The 13,723-nt window shown below is 37.5% G+C and overlaps 1 long non-coding RNA gene across 1 annotated transcript in view; it reads left to right on the forward strand.

Annotated features, from left to right (window-relative positions):
• Positions 1-4,617: 4,617 nt before the first annotated feature.
• Positions 4,618-13,723, forward strand: part of LOC134421672 (uncharacterized) — a 63,622-nt gene continuing 54,516 nt past the window's right edge. Inside the window, exons 1-2 of the long non-coding RNA XR_010028655.1 lie at positions 4,618-4,702; positions 5,378-5,429. This is a non-coding gene — a long non-coding RNA (uncharacterized LOC134421672). The remainder of the gene's footprint in view (positions 4,703-5,377; positions 5,430-13,723) is intronic.

Genomic DNA, 13,723 nt, shown 5'->3' on the forward strand with positions numbered 1-13,723 from the left:
TTCTAATTAGAGGTCACAGTACCTTTTGTCTTCTCAAAAGCATCATGTTATGTATGGAAAACCTGCTAAATAACTAACGATTTTAATCTCTGTTAGCAGACCTGTTTGCCATTTCTGCTGACTTTATAGAATGAACCCAAACGTTTTGCTGTAAATACATTTTAAATTGGGAGAGGAGTTAAAGGAAGTTCTCAGAAAGAATTAAACTCCTAATTATAAGGGACCAGCAGATGTTTTTCATCTAGTTTCACCTTTCCAAAAAATTCTTTTCTGAAAAGAATGTATATGTTGAGATGGTGCTATATAAAGAAGCTTATTTTTCTTTTTCCCACAAATTGCCATCTCTCTCCAAATTTGGTTTTATAACTACAGTCACAATTATTTTTCTTATGTGAATCTTCAAACCCCCATTATAATTTTTTTTGTGCATCAAATTGTTCAAAATACACTAAGCTTACAAGGAAGACAACTTCATTTCATAACTGAGATGTGTTACAGCTGGTTTGAAGTCTATTTACCTGGTGGTTTAGATATTGACATAAAGCCTTACCTGGTACATGATATCTGTGTGTGTGTGTCTCTAAAATATTCAGTAGTGTTAATGTCTGGCTAATAGGTGTTGTTCATAGCATCTGCCTCTATACCTCAAAATACTGTTTTTTTCCAAATACCAAGATGTTGAACTGGGTTTAGTATAGGACAGAAATAAAAGTAATTGTCTTGTGAGGTTGTGTCTACCTAGCTTACAGGTTTGAAAATTCCCAGGGTATTAATTTACATTTTATCTTCTGGGATGGTTATGCACTCTCTGAACTCTCAAAATAATATATCAAATACCCAAGGCTCAACAGGCCCTGATCTGCATGAATACTAGCTGGAATTTTCTAAAAGCACTTTCATTAAAATTAAACAGTGACTTCTTTTACATTGATGGGTCTATGACTGATGGCTCTGAAATTCATGTCACAAATAAATGAATGGCCCTTCAACTATTTCACATGTACTTACAGACAGGCAAATGTGATATATTGCATCCACAGACATCTCAATGAACATAATCATGATATCACAATATATCATGTTACACTTGTATATGTTCGGGTCACATAATTTACCATCAGCAGTGTGAGGTTTCACAGGGTTGAATTATATGGATGCTGCATAGAACACTTTGGATGCATTATGCTGATGTTTTGGACTTTAAAATGTTAATATTGCAAATGAAAGGTACACTTTGTGTATCATAAATCTGAGTGTCTATTCTTCCTGTGTACTCAATAAATACACTTCTCATCAACTTTTAATTATGCTGTTTGCATTATTCTGTCCTGAAGAGGATAACACTCTGTAAATCATCCACTTCTAATGTACACTGCAGCATAAGTTTAGTTAATTAAACCATATATTTTATTAGTACTTGCACTTCCATCTTGTAAAACTGCTCAGAAAAAATAGAGAGAGGTTTTTATTTATTACAGCTGAGTTTAAGATGGCATTACAAAAGTTTAGCAGGGCTAGATGTGCATATTTCTGTTGCTTGTAGCTTACTCACAGGTATCCATTCTCAGAAACTTACTGTCTACCTATTGCTATGAAAGTGGAAAGCTTCTTGAACATGTTGATGTATGTTGATGTTCCCACAGAACCGCTTCAGTGTATTTAGTGGTTGGCATAACCAGAACTGAATCAAGTCTGTGCTTGTCCATTTGTGCAGAATTTGTTATGTTGAATCACCAAACACAGCTCCCTTGTAATGAAATTCATGATAAGTGGAATTAGGAGATCCTTTTTACTCTTCTAACCTGCAAGTTGCCTCTTTATTATTGCACCCAGTTTTTCAAAGCACAGGTGCCATAAGCAGAGCTATTTTATGGTTCAGTTTAGGTGGGGAGCCATCCCAAGGGATGCCATGACACATGAAAACCGTTAACAGGATACTGTGTGACAAATAGCATGAGAAGTGTAAACACTTGCCATAACGTCTATAACTGTCTGAGGATTAAAGCCATCTTTGGGTAGAGTGCCTAGTACTTTCTGTTTGGATGAAATAAATAAATAACTTAATTTGAACTTCAAGGTAAAAGTGCCCAGAGAAAGAATTTCACTTTGAGACTTTGACTTTTCTGACTGATATAAAGACACTTTCATACTGACAAAATGATTCTGAACTAAAATCCTTGAATGACTCAGTCTTTAACATCCCTGCTTGAATGCCCAAATAAAATTTTTTCAGAGGGATTCTTTCGCAGAATGGCTTGAAATTAAATATATATTCAGGATTCTCTCCATGAAATCCAAGTAAAATTGCTCTACATACAGACTCTAGTGCTAGATAGTGTGCTTAGTTGCAAATGTAACACTCCCTCTTATTCAGCAGAGTTGCATTTTACTCTGTGGATGTTATTTTCCAGATTTCAGAAGAGTATTTGGGAAAAAGTCTCAGTAAAATGGCAACCTCTTAACATTAAATTATAATAGTTTTAATTGGAAGAAAAAAAGAAATAAAATGTAAAAAGACCACTCAGAGAAGATCAAACCCAAGAGCATAGTGTTTAAGAAAGTTGTTAGTGCGGTATAGAAATCAAACTATTAGGATTGAGCTTATGGACTATTTTCCTCACTCTACATTTAAAGCTGTCCTTTGACATGATTTCAGGTTCACTGGTTACATACAAAATGGGGGAGAGAAGTTAAAATGGAATCCTTTCCTAAAAGTAAGAAGGAAAGGGCTGAGCAATTTTCAGACCTGTGTCATGAGGAGATCGAGTGTGAGTAATTATTTAAAATGTGTTCGTTTTGAGTGCCCATGCCCTGCAGATTGAGGGAGTAGAGATGTTTCTGTTATATAAATGTAAAACCACAGTCTCATTAATCAAGCCCTCTTTAGCAGAAATAACTAGGTCTTGACTCACACATGATGTAGTTAATACTCCTAATTTATTTGCGCTTGAATTTGACAAGGACTTTGGTATTAAGATTTTCATCTACGTTTCTTGACTACTGTCTGTGTTGCTTGTAGGATGGTTTCAATTAAGAATTAAGCCAAATAATAAAGGCTCCTTTCCTACTCAAAATGTACAGAACCATGTCCTTAAAAAAGCAACATCTGCAAAGAAGTGGGACTTGAGGAGGCTTACTCCTTGATATTACTTCATACTTGATACTGTCTTTTTAGGTCAGCCTTTTTTTTCTCTGCATTTGACTTTCACACGTATTAAAAGAGGGTAGATGTTAGTGTAAGGTTACTGTGATAGGGAGAATTTCTGCTTGTTTTTTCTCTTTTGACCCAACTGCCTCAACACCCTTTGTTACATGGAAAGTCATGGCCTGGCCCCACTGCTTAAAATACAGAGACATAAGCAGGATTCTTCCACATTTGTTTGAATTTTTGCACAAAATGTGTTTATTTTTACTTCATATGGTGCCATGAAGACATGAAGACACTGAAGGAAAGGGAAAACTACGGCTGTTGGCCAGCAAAGGCACTTAGAAAATTGGTGAGTTTTAGAGAGGCTTTTAAATGCCTGTAAGGAACTGCAACTCCCTAGGAATACAGGCAGGATTGGTTTAGTTGAAACAGCACAGGAAAGACCTTTTGTTAAAAACAAAAAAAAAGCTTCTTTCTCTCTTTGCTACTGCTGAGGCAATTAAGAACCCTGTATACTATTTATGCCCCTCAGGGCAGCTGTGTTTTATTGATAGGACGGACTCTTGTGTAACCCCAGCACCCCCTGTGCCGTGGCCAGCATCAGCCTGGCCTGCAGCTCTGAATCAGCAGCTCTGCCTTCAAACCCCAGCAGCAGAGCTGCAGCTCGCTGCAGACTGTGACATTTACTGACATGGTTATCCCCAGCCAGAGAGGGGCACGGCAGGGAGGAGCTGCTCCTTCTGTGACTCTGCCTCGGCCACGGATGCCAGCTGGCCAGGGACACACAGGGATGTTCTCCAGTCCCAGGGCACCTCCAGCTTTGGTTCGGAGAGTAGGGCTGCTATGATGGGGCCAGTGGTCCCCAAGTGTAGGTTACAGGCTGAAGGAAGCTGATGTTTGCAGACAAACCTCTGCAGAGCAGCCCCACTTCCTCTCTTTCTCATCAATATTTACCAGTTCTGCTCCATCTTCAGGGGTCTTTTCAATATGTTTTAAATATATTTTCCTACTAGACACCACAATTATTTGAAATGCTTCAAGAAAAGTGATTTCTTTCATAAAGTGACTGAGATGACTTGAAATGCCAGAGTTTTGCTCAGAGTGATGACAGCCAGCAAGGTCTGCTGGGACTGTGCTTGAGCCACAGAGAGGGCTCAGCCAGCCCTGCGATCACTGTCTGCAGGGAGCACCAGGCTTCTCTCTGAACACAAAGGCTCAGGGTTACCACTTAAACACTGAGATTTTCCCTCTATCGTTCCTACACACACATATGAGCACATTCATTATTTGTATCAGCAGAACTGGGATTTGGGGAGCTGGGGAAAGTGAGACTGAGGAGTTAAATCCTAATGGGGATTTCAGGGCCTCAGCTGGAAAATCTCCACAAGCTTGGAGCAATCAAATGCAGCTGAGGCCAATTTAAAACAAAACAAAACAACATCAACAAAAATCTATCTGTTCTCATGGCAGGGGGATTTGCAGAGCTGTTGCTGAACAATAGCTCTCAGGGTATGAAAGGCTTGCTCGGAAGTTACCCCTTTTAAGCACGTTAAGGTATGTGGTGGGCAGGGTGTCTGCATGTGCAAGCATGTGTGAGCAAAAGACGGGTGTTTGTTTGAATAAGAAACCCAAAAATAAACATGTAACATCAGAGACGTCTTTCACTGTTTGAGCAGAGTGCTATCTGATATTTCATGCAGTGGTTATTTTCTGGCCATGCCATAAAACCCGCAGGATGAGTGAGAAAAAACCCTCTGTCTTTTTTGTTTCCCAAAATATGTATTTTCTCTGACCAGGGAGGCATTGTTGTTTTATATTAGGTTTGTTCAGAATGTTGAAATTCAAATTTATTTTTTTAAATGTTCTAATTAAAATTTCTTATAACTTTGCAACTCACTCAGAATTGCATTTAGTAGCTTTCTCATGAGTTGTTGCTGTATTTAGGATCTGACATTTCATAGGTTGATATCAGTTGTGTAAATCCATGGATATGTGGGGGTTTTTTTTCCTACTAACTGTATCTACAGAGCTAACATTTTTAGGTAAATATTTACGAGTAAGTGCCTTTTAATCCTCAGTGCTATACTTATTTAAAGTTTGCCATTTCTGCTTGCACTACTGTCAATAGACGGATTTGTTAGATTTATGTAAAGTGTGTAGTAAATCTTAACACAAAATTTTAATTGCTCCTTTTAGCAGTTCAAAAAGGTTTCCGCCTTTTTCTTGCAGGGAAGAGACTTGGATTTTTTTTGCATTTGCTTCCCTTTTTCTCTGCTTCCAGGTAGGATATGAAAAGTCTCAAGTGAGTATATTACCAATTGTACCACATAATCTTTCTCTAACTTAAAATGCCCTGCATATATCATGTGTCATTGCAGAAGAGAATTCAAATTTGAATATCATGGTAATTGTATTTCACAGAAACCTACATTCCTGATAAAATTAATATGAAAATTTGTATTCTTTCTATTATTGTTTGTTTGTTTTTGTTTTAGGGAAAACCTCATGCTGTATTCATTCAAAGGTTTCTGAAGCTTTGTTTTTCCCTAGAAGATGTCCTAGATTTTATTCTTTAATGTTGTCCCTGATTTATTGGATGTCCATGTTTCCCTGGATAGTACCATCTTTTGAGTTATACATCATGGGAGTGACTCATTCCGATGATGTATTGCATTAATACATCATCAAAGCGCCTTGCTCTGCTGTTGCACTAATGATATGTTAGTGTAATACATCATCAGAGTGAACTGCACTCATGATGTATTACTCAGATGGTGATGGCATTCTGTGAAGAAAAGGTTGAGGAGCAGGTTCAATACAGTCACAGGAGAAAAATTAGTCAATACAGAGTATAACTGTTTCTCCAGTAGTGATGCTGATGCTAAATTAGCACCATAGCCCCTGATCTGTACCCTTGCAGAAACACTGAGACATGCATTATCCCCAAAAGAGGAATGAATTCAGAACACTCAGCTAAAGGATTTCACAGAAGAGAGGAGAGGTGTAACCATACATATCACTGGGAAGCTAAAGGTTATATATATAGCTATAATTACTGGCTACTGAGAGATCGAATGAATCAAATGGGGCCAAAAAAAGACCAAAGTGTAGACATGTTCAGTAGCTGCCTCTCTGGTGGAGAATGTGACACACAGGGAGACAGAGATATAAGGGCTATAAATATGTTGTCTGAATTAAAACAGCTGCCACTTAGAAACCCCAAGCAGGGATATTTAAATATTCTGAGGCATGTAGGAAGGCTATGCTGTAGTTGGCTTTTTTTTAAACTTTAAATTAGGTGCTTTTTTAGTCATGTTATGTCAAAGGCAGAACACCACGGTTTCAGTGCTGTGTACTTTCTCGTGTTCTCCAGGTGTCCTCAGTAACAAATTCCTAAGTGTGAAACACATAGAAACTAAAACAGCTGAAACACATAGAAACTAAAAGGTATTAAAACTTTTGGTGTTCAAGTTCCTTAAAATTGTGTTTTTCAGAGGTTAGAAGGACAAAATATTGTATGTGCATGTATGGCTGGAAATCCTGCAAAATCAGACTTGTGTTATGCTGATATATTTGTAAAGGTGACACTTTATATAAAGTCACACCTAATTTCTTTTACTTGTACATATCTATCTCTTGGTTTGATCTTGGGAAGGAGGTTCTGGCACAGCTACCTTCTGAGTTCACCTTCCAGAAAGGTGGAGGTGAAAACAGTGTTATAATGAAACCTGTCAAGCTTGTAGAGAAAAGAGAAAGGTATTATTCCCAGATTTATTTATCTAATACAAGGGATGGGCTGTGACATACTTTTCTATATGAGAACAAAACATAATACAGGTACAAAAAGTGTTGTGGCATGTTGGTCATGTCCCTGCAGATCTTGCTTTCCCACCTTCTCCTTCCTTCTGTTAACTCCTAATTACCTTCATTTTCGGCAGCAGTTCTGCAGCTAGTGCAAGGTGGGTGTGATGCTCCACCATTCTCCCTACCCCGCCATTCCTGCGGGGCCGGGGTGGGCCTGGCCTCTCTCTGGGATGTGCGGGAGCGTGCCAGGCCAAAGCTCCAGGACCCTCTTGCAGAAGGGTCTGTGCACAGCCTGTTGGTGCTCTCCTTGCCCTAGAACCTTATTTTGGCTGGGCTGGCAACACAATCAACTCCCAGTCTGGGTCACTGTCATCTCTGAAACTGGGGGAGAAATTTCCTTTGTAATCATGGATTTCCCTCTACTATCTTGTGGGTGATTCCTACACTCCCATTGCCCTCATAGTCTCCTTGATGCCAGAGCAGGAAAATAAAAAACCCAAAAACCCAAAAGGCAGCTAAATCTGTTTTGTCACCCAGTCAGTCTGAAGAGCAGCCGTGCAGTGAGGCTAGTGCCATGAGGGGCAGCAGCATGAGGCTGTCCTGACAGCAGGAAGGGAACACTCCTGCCTGTCTCAGCAGCCTCCTCGTAAAACTCTGTGAGGACTCCTGCTCCTGGCTGTTTCATGCTGTATTATAGAAGCTTCCAAACCTGTTCTTCTTTCTTCCATTTCTCTCCTGATCATCTGTGTTCTGCAGCTTGCAGAAAGACAGGGTAAGAGTGGCTTAAGATACTCTTTAGTTCTCTCTCTCTCTGTCTTTTCCTTTTATTCTCCTCTTCCCTTTCTTCTGTTCCATTTGTTTCCTGCTTCCATTCCAGCTCTTTGTTTCTATAGGTGATTGCTTTAGAATTGTATTATGTGGTCAAGATACACTTTAGATACAAGTTAGCTTTGAAAAGAAACGATATTGTTCCCATTCTTAAAAACGTCACAATACTTTGTGGAGATATTCCCAAGATATTTATCAATGCAGCAAGTAATTGTTTCTCATTATTTTCAAATATTGCTAGACTCTGCTCTCAGGAACTGAAATCACTCTTTCAAGCTTTTATTTAGAAATGAATACTTGAGAGCTACTCGATATTTCTATCACTACTGCAGGTATTTTCATAACAGTGCCCTCGTGATCCTTTAGACTCTCTTTATAAGAAACAGAACAATAGACAAGGTTTTAAAAAGAAAACCAGGAAATTAGTGAACTTATTTTTTGTTTGAATTTCTGATATCACTTTTCGACATAATAAATTTGATGGTTTTCCATAAGGTGCAGCAGAAACATTTTAATTTTTTTTTCAGTATTAGTTTCAGCATTCAGATTCAATATCTGATTTGCCATTTTCCATTTGTGGATTTGCACTAAAGCCTTAATGTTGCTTATTAAGGCTTATTTAGAAAAATTGCAGATGTCATGAAAAGTAACCAGGTTCCCACTAGATATGTATAAAATATTACTTCTGTATGCTAATTAGTGGTAATGACTTTTAATAATGCAAGAACTAGAATGTACCCTTTGGGTCTGGACAAACTAAGCCCTAGTTTTTAATGTGGCTCATGCACGTGTTTTGTTTCATCTAAGATAATATCTGCCATAACATAGTACAAAACACGATGTTCCAATTTTCTATAAATATAGCTTGCTTTGGTTAAGATAGAAATTGCCAATTGCAGAAATACACACGTTGTTCATAATTTATAAACAATAAACACTTCTTTTGGCAGGCTGCCATGCAGTTCCTTTCTGCTCAAGGTCTAAACTGTGAATGAGAAATCATGTGAAAGTTACAAATGGAATGGCTGAGGGACCTGGCAGGGTTTGAAGTGATGTTGGTGCCAATCCAAATCCATGCTAGACTCTGTTAGGATAGGCCAGTTCAAAGATGTAGTACAACTTACTGGAAGTGGCTATATCAATGAAATGTCAAGTGAAATATATATATAGTAGTCTAATTGCCATGTGGTAATGACAGAATATTGCTGAGGCTTTTCTCGTTCCTGCCTTTCATATTGTGGCAGAGATGCAGATAAGCAGTCGTGCATCTGTAATTCAAATGATTGAAACTTCAGTTAGCTTTATGTTTATAAGGGTGATGTTGGATAAAATGAACCTTTTTGGGGGAAAGTGTGCAGAGATTTTGGCATCAGATGAGCCATAACAGGCAAATTGTTGGATGCTCATTGCTTTGAACTTGAAAATGGCCCCTTCAAAGCAATTTGCTTTCCATCTCCGTTCTCCTCTGCCATGCTTTATTACAGCTTTGGCATGGGATCACCTCTGGAGTTGTTTCCTTCTTGTTCTCCTCCTGTCCCAGTCAGCACAAAGGGGATACCCCACTGAAATGGGTGCTCCAGGCTGACTCATGTCACGTGAATATCACGATCAGGCTTTTTATGGGAGCAGTGGACTGGTTTTCTTGTGCCAGTAATCCAAATACTTATTTCTTCCCACTCCTTCAGGGGTGGGAAAGTGCTAAAAATTCAGACTGTCTTATTTGTCTGAAATCAGTCAGATTTGGGTGGGAGAACCTTCTTTTGAAAATGTTTGTATTTCTGTCAAGTGGTCAGCATGTCACTGCTCTCACAGCAATCTGCATTGTTAGAGTTCTGCTCCAACAGGCTCTCAGATTTTCCTGACCTGGTTGGGTTTAAGCCATTTCCAGCATTTCCTTGCCTAGTTCAAGAGTTTTCCTGGATATTTTTCCTATAGCCCATTGCTACACTACAGTGATATATGTGCTTTACCTGTTTTTTTGACATGCACAGCACATTTTTGTCTCAGCAGAAAGCACACATACAGTTTAGTGAAGCTCGTATATTTATTTATTCTTTTAAGTGTCGATTTTCAGTGAATTAAGAATCGGAACATTATTTCTGTTCATATGCAGAATCAGGGCCCATTTCTGATGCAGTCTGTGACTCTCCCACATCTGTAACTTAGCCTCCTCTTCGTGGATAATTTATATACTGAAATCGTAATTCTCCATTGATCCAGAATCAAAAAGTCCATTGATTTTTGTCATTCTACTGTTTCAGAAATGCTTTGTTACACTGACTACAGGCCTGTGTTGAGGCTCACTGAAGTCAAAGGTTGTCTTTCAGCTAATTCTTGACAAGCACTGTTTCAAGTTCTAAAATGCATCTTTCTACTACAAAAAAAACAGCAAAACTTTTTTCAGATCATCAGCAGAGGAGTGCTGTAGGCAGAAGACCAAATCTGTGTGCATGCATTGTCCCTCAGGGACATTTCCCTAGAGTTGCAGACAGCAGTATAATAAATCAATTATCAGATTAAAACAAAAATAATTAATATGCAATTATGACAGATGTCAGGCCAATTAATATGTAAATATTCATAAACTACCTGACAAGTTGCACATATGCAAGTAGAAATCTTTAAATATGAACACCCCACTGTGTTTGTTGAACATAAGGGCAGGATGTTTCTAATTTGGTTGGGGAAAATAGCAACATGTATTTCAAAATAATTTTGTTTTCGTTTATCAAATACACATTCCCAAGAGTGAACAATGAGCTGTGATGTGTATAAACAAATATAGTCTTTATGTGTCTCAGCACTCCAAAACTTAAAATGTTTGCTTAAAATTGGCAGAACTAATATAAATCCAAGAGTCATTCAAGCTATGATAGCATTAAAAAAATGTACATGTGTTCAGTTAAGAAGCTGCAGTTCTTCACCAAGCTACCAGGTTTAACTAATTAATGACTCCTTAATTATTAACCTGGGTTAATTGGTATATCCCCATCAATCATTAACTTTTTCATTCATTGATCAGTTTGTCAATTCAATGCATGTTAACCACCCATAACCAGATTTACACATTAGCTACTTTTCAGGTAACCTACACAAATTAATTTCTTTTCTGGGTTAATTATTAGCTAATTCCCTTGGAAATTTTTCACTAGTTTAATTATTTTTTGCCTTGCATTCATTATCTAGTCTTCAGTTAATAATTGTGGAAACTCTTTTCTCTGTTAATTTTAAACCAGACATCCCTTATTAACCATTAAATAACCCCATCAGTAGCATGTATGTTCCCAGCTTTAGTTTACCTACATATGGGTCTCATCAACATGTGGCAATAATTTATCTGTGCATTTGACAACTTTTTAAAATTTAACAGGGCAGTATCTGAGCTGGACTAAATTCTTTCTCTTTTCCTAATGCCCAGCCTGTTAGAACCAAAGTGCTATTCGTGGATGGGTCATATTCAGTTTTTGAACAAAGCATGGACATAGGCATTTCTATGACTCTTCTTTTTTTTTTTTTTTTTTTTTTTTTGAGATGTTTAAGATTGAAGGTTTCCTCCAGCACTGTCATAGTTTAGTTACAAAGGAGACTTCAGACACTAGTAAGTCCAAAAGGAATTTTTTTTCAGTCAGAGATAGCTTCCTTAAGAATATGTGGCAGGACAGGTGAATAAGAAGAGCATTGTGAAATCTCCAGGGTGAAAGACTTAAAGGACAACTCTTCTGTCAGGATTTTTCTCAATATAGGAGAAGGGTAACTCTCATGGGTAATTAAATCCTTCGTTCTCCTTATTTGGCAAATTTCATTATTGGATGGCTGGAGACCCATCCTACTTTGTGATACTGCTGAAAATTTCTTCATCTGCACCCTGTGGATCTTGCATAAACATATATAACTAGAATTGAATACAGTTTCTCTATTAAAACTTTTCTCCAGGAACAGAATCTTTACTAAGAGAGTAGCTATCAGAATGTAGCTTTTAAATTGCAGCAGATATAGGCCATACCAAGAAGTAGTACAAGTGCCCACAGGGAGAAGGTAAATGCTGGACCCCTGTGAGGTACCTGCTCTCCTGAAGCAATCAGTTCGATTGGTGCAATATGAAATGCTTTGCTGTTTTTAAATGGCTCTATTTTTCTTTAATAATTTTCCACTCCACAACAATTTTCCCCACCTTATCTTCAAATTCCTTGTAGAAAAGAAGGTTTCGGTTATACTTTTTCTGTGGGGACGGATGACTTTTTAACAGTGACATTGCAGAGTCATTGGGGTTTCAAAACACTGGTATTTATACTGAAGTTACAATTTGTTTTGTTCTATTTTTAACCAAAGTTGTACGTTTCAAATAGGGTAAAGATGATTTCCTAAAATTAGAAGAAAAAGACTTAAGATACTTGCTTTCAGAGCTGGTGACTGATATGAGAACAGAGAATGCAGCAGAAAATAAATGGAAGCATTTTAAATTCAATTGTTTGAAATGTTATTTTATTTGTATATATTAATACTGTCTCTACTGAATTTTCATAGAAAATATAAGAATGCGTATTGCTTGCTAGCAAATTAATCTATTTTACATACATTTAAATAAATATTAAAATTATTTTTTCAAAACTGCATCTATAGACATTAGAGAGAGTGAGACAGAGGTGCATTTTGCTTTCCTCCATAAAATTAAACCCACAAATGTCTCTATAGTGTTTATACATATTTTGACATCAAAACCAATTATTGAAAAATTTTTTAGAAATTATTTTGGACCACAACTTTTTTTCCTTTGAGGAAGTAGAATAGGAGCATGATGTTTGTTTCATGATGGATGTTGAGAGAAAAATGTACTTTTCAAGTTTCATCCTTTTAATTAATGTGATAAGTTTTTAGACCTTTCAGTGATTGGTTTTGCAAAGCAGAAGTTCCTTGGTTCTGGTTTATGTTAGTATCTACATCGTGACGATTTCATCCTCTTTGATCGTGCTTTAGTAAGGAATGCCCTGTTCCAGTCAGTGATATCACAGCAGGAAAAAAGAAATGAAAAGGTAGGTTTGACATATGTCTGAGTTCATAACAAGGCAAAGGAAACACCAGACATCTAAAATCATTTTCTTGAGAAGCAAATTAATTTATTAAAAGTTAAACGTCCTCTGGGTTTTATTAGGATCAGTTTGCTGATCTCTGTGCATAGAGACCAAGACCTTTTCTTGATATGCAAGACTGAGTCCCTGGTCTGTGAGTGAGAATGAGTATGTGGCAGCAATCTGTGTGGCAAAGGGGTGACAGGAGACAGGAATTTCCCTGCCCTGATATTTTCTTTATAAGAGTTCAGAGTGGGGGGTCTGGTTAAAAGACAAGGGGAATCATTAGCCATTCTCACTTCAGACATTAAGCAAGCTGCTTGGTTAAATAACAAGGACAATGGTGTCTGCTTGCTTCAGTTTAGTTAAAAAGATGATTATGTTTCAATTTATTTGCTTTTGGTTATTAAAACCTTTTCCTAAATTATTCTGGGAAAGTTTTTCAAAAGATCTGAAGTGACCGAGTACAAAGTAGTCCCGTATAACTGAAATGCTTCAGAAAAATCTTGTGTGACTTTATTACTTCTAAGCACGATGTTGCAGTGTATTAAGATGCTAAAAGTTATATATAGCAATTTGATAGTCTTATCTGGCGCTGTTCTTTCACTTCTTAGCATCTGGCTAATCTAAATATGAAGTTTCAATATCCAGCAGCAGTCCCATCCCCATCATCTGGGTGTGTGTTACACAGATCTTTGAAATGTTCAGGAGAGAAATCCCCAAATGCCTACATGTTAGCTAAGGCTTCACCTCAGTGTCAGAGATATCTCTCTGCAGTAAAGAAAATCTGGTAGAGAACCTTCAAAACCATGCATGTGATTAAATGCAGATCTAATGACTATGCAAGAAATTACTTTCATGAGCTTAAAGACGTTTC

This window comes from Melospiza melodia, chromosome 9, assembly GCF_035770615.1.
Source record: "Melospiza melodia melodia isolate bMelMel2 chromosome 9, bMelMel2.pri, whole genome shotgun sequence".
In the NCBI taxonomy this organism is placed as follows: domain Eukaryota; kingdom Metazoa; phylum Chordata; class Aves; order Passeriformes; family Passerellidae; genus Melospiza; species Melospiza melodia.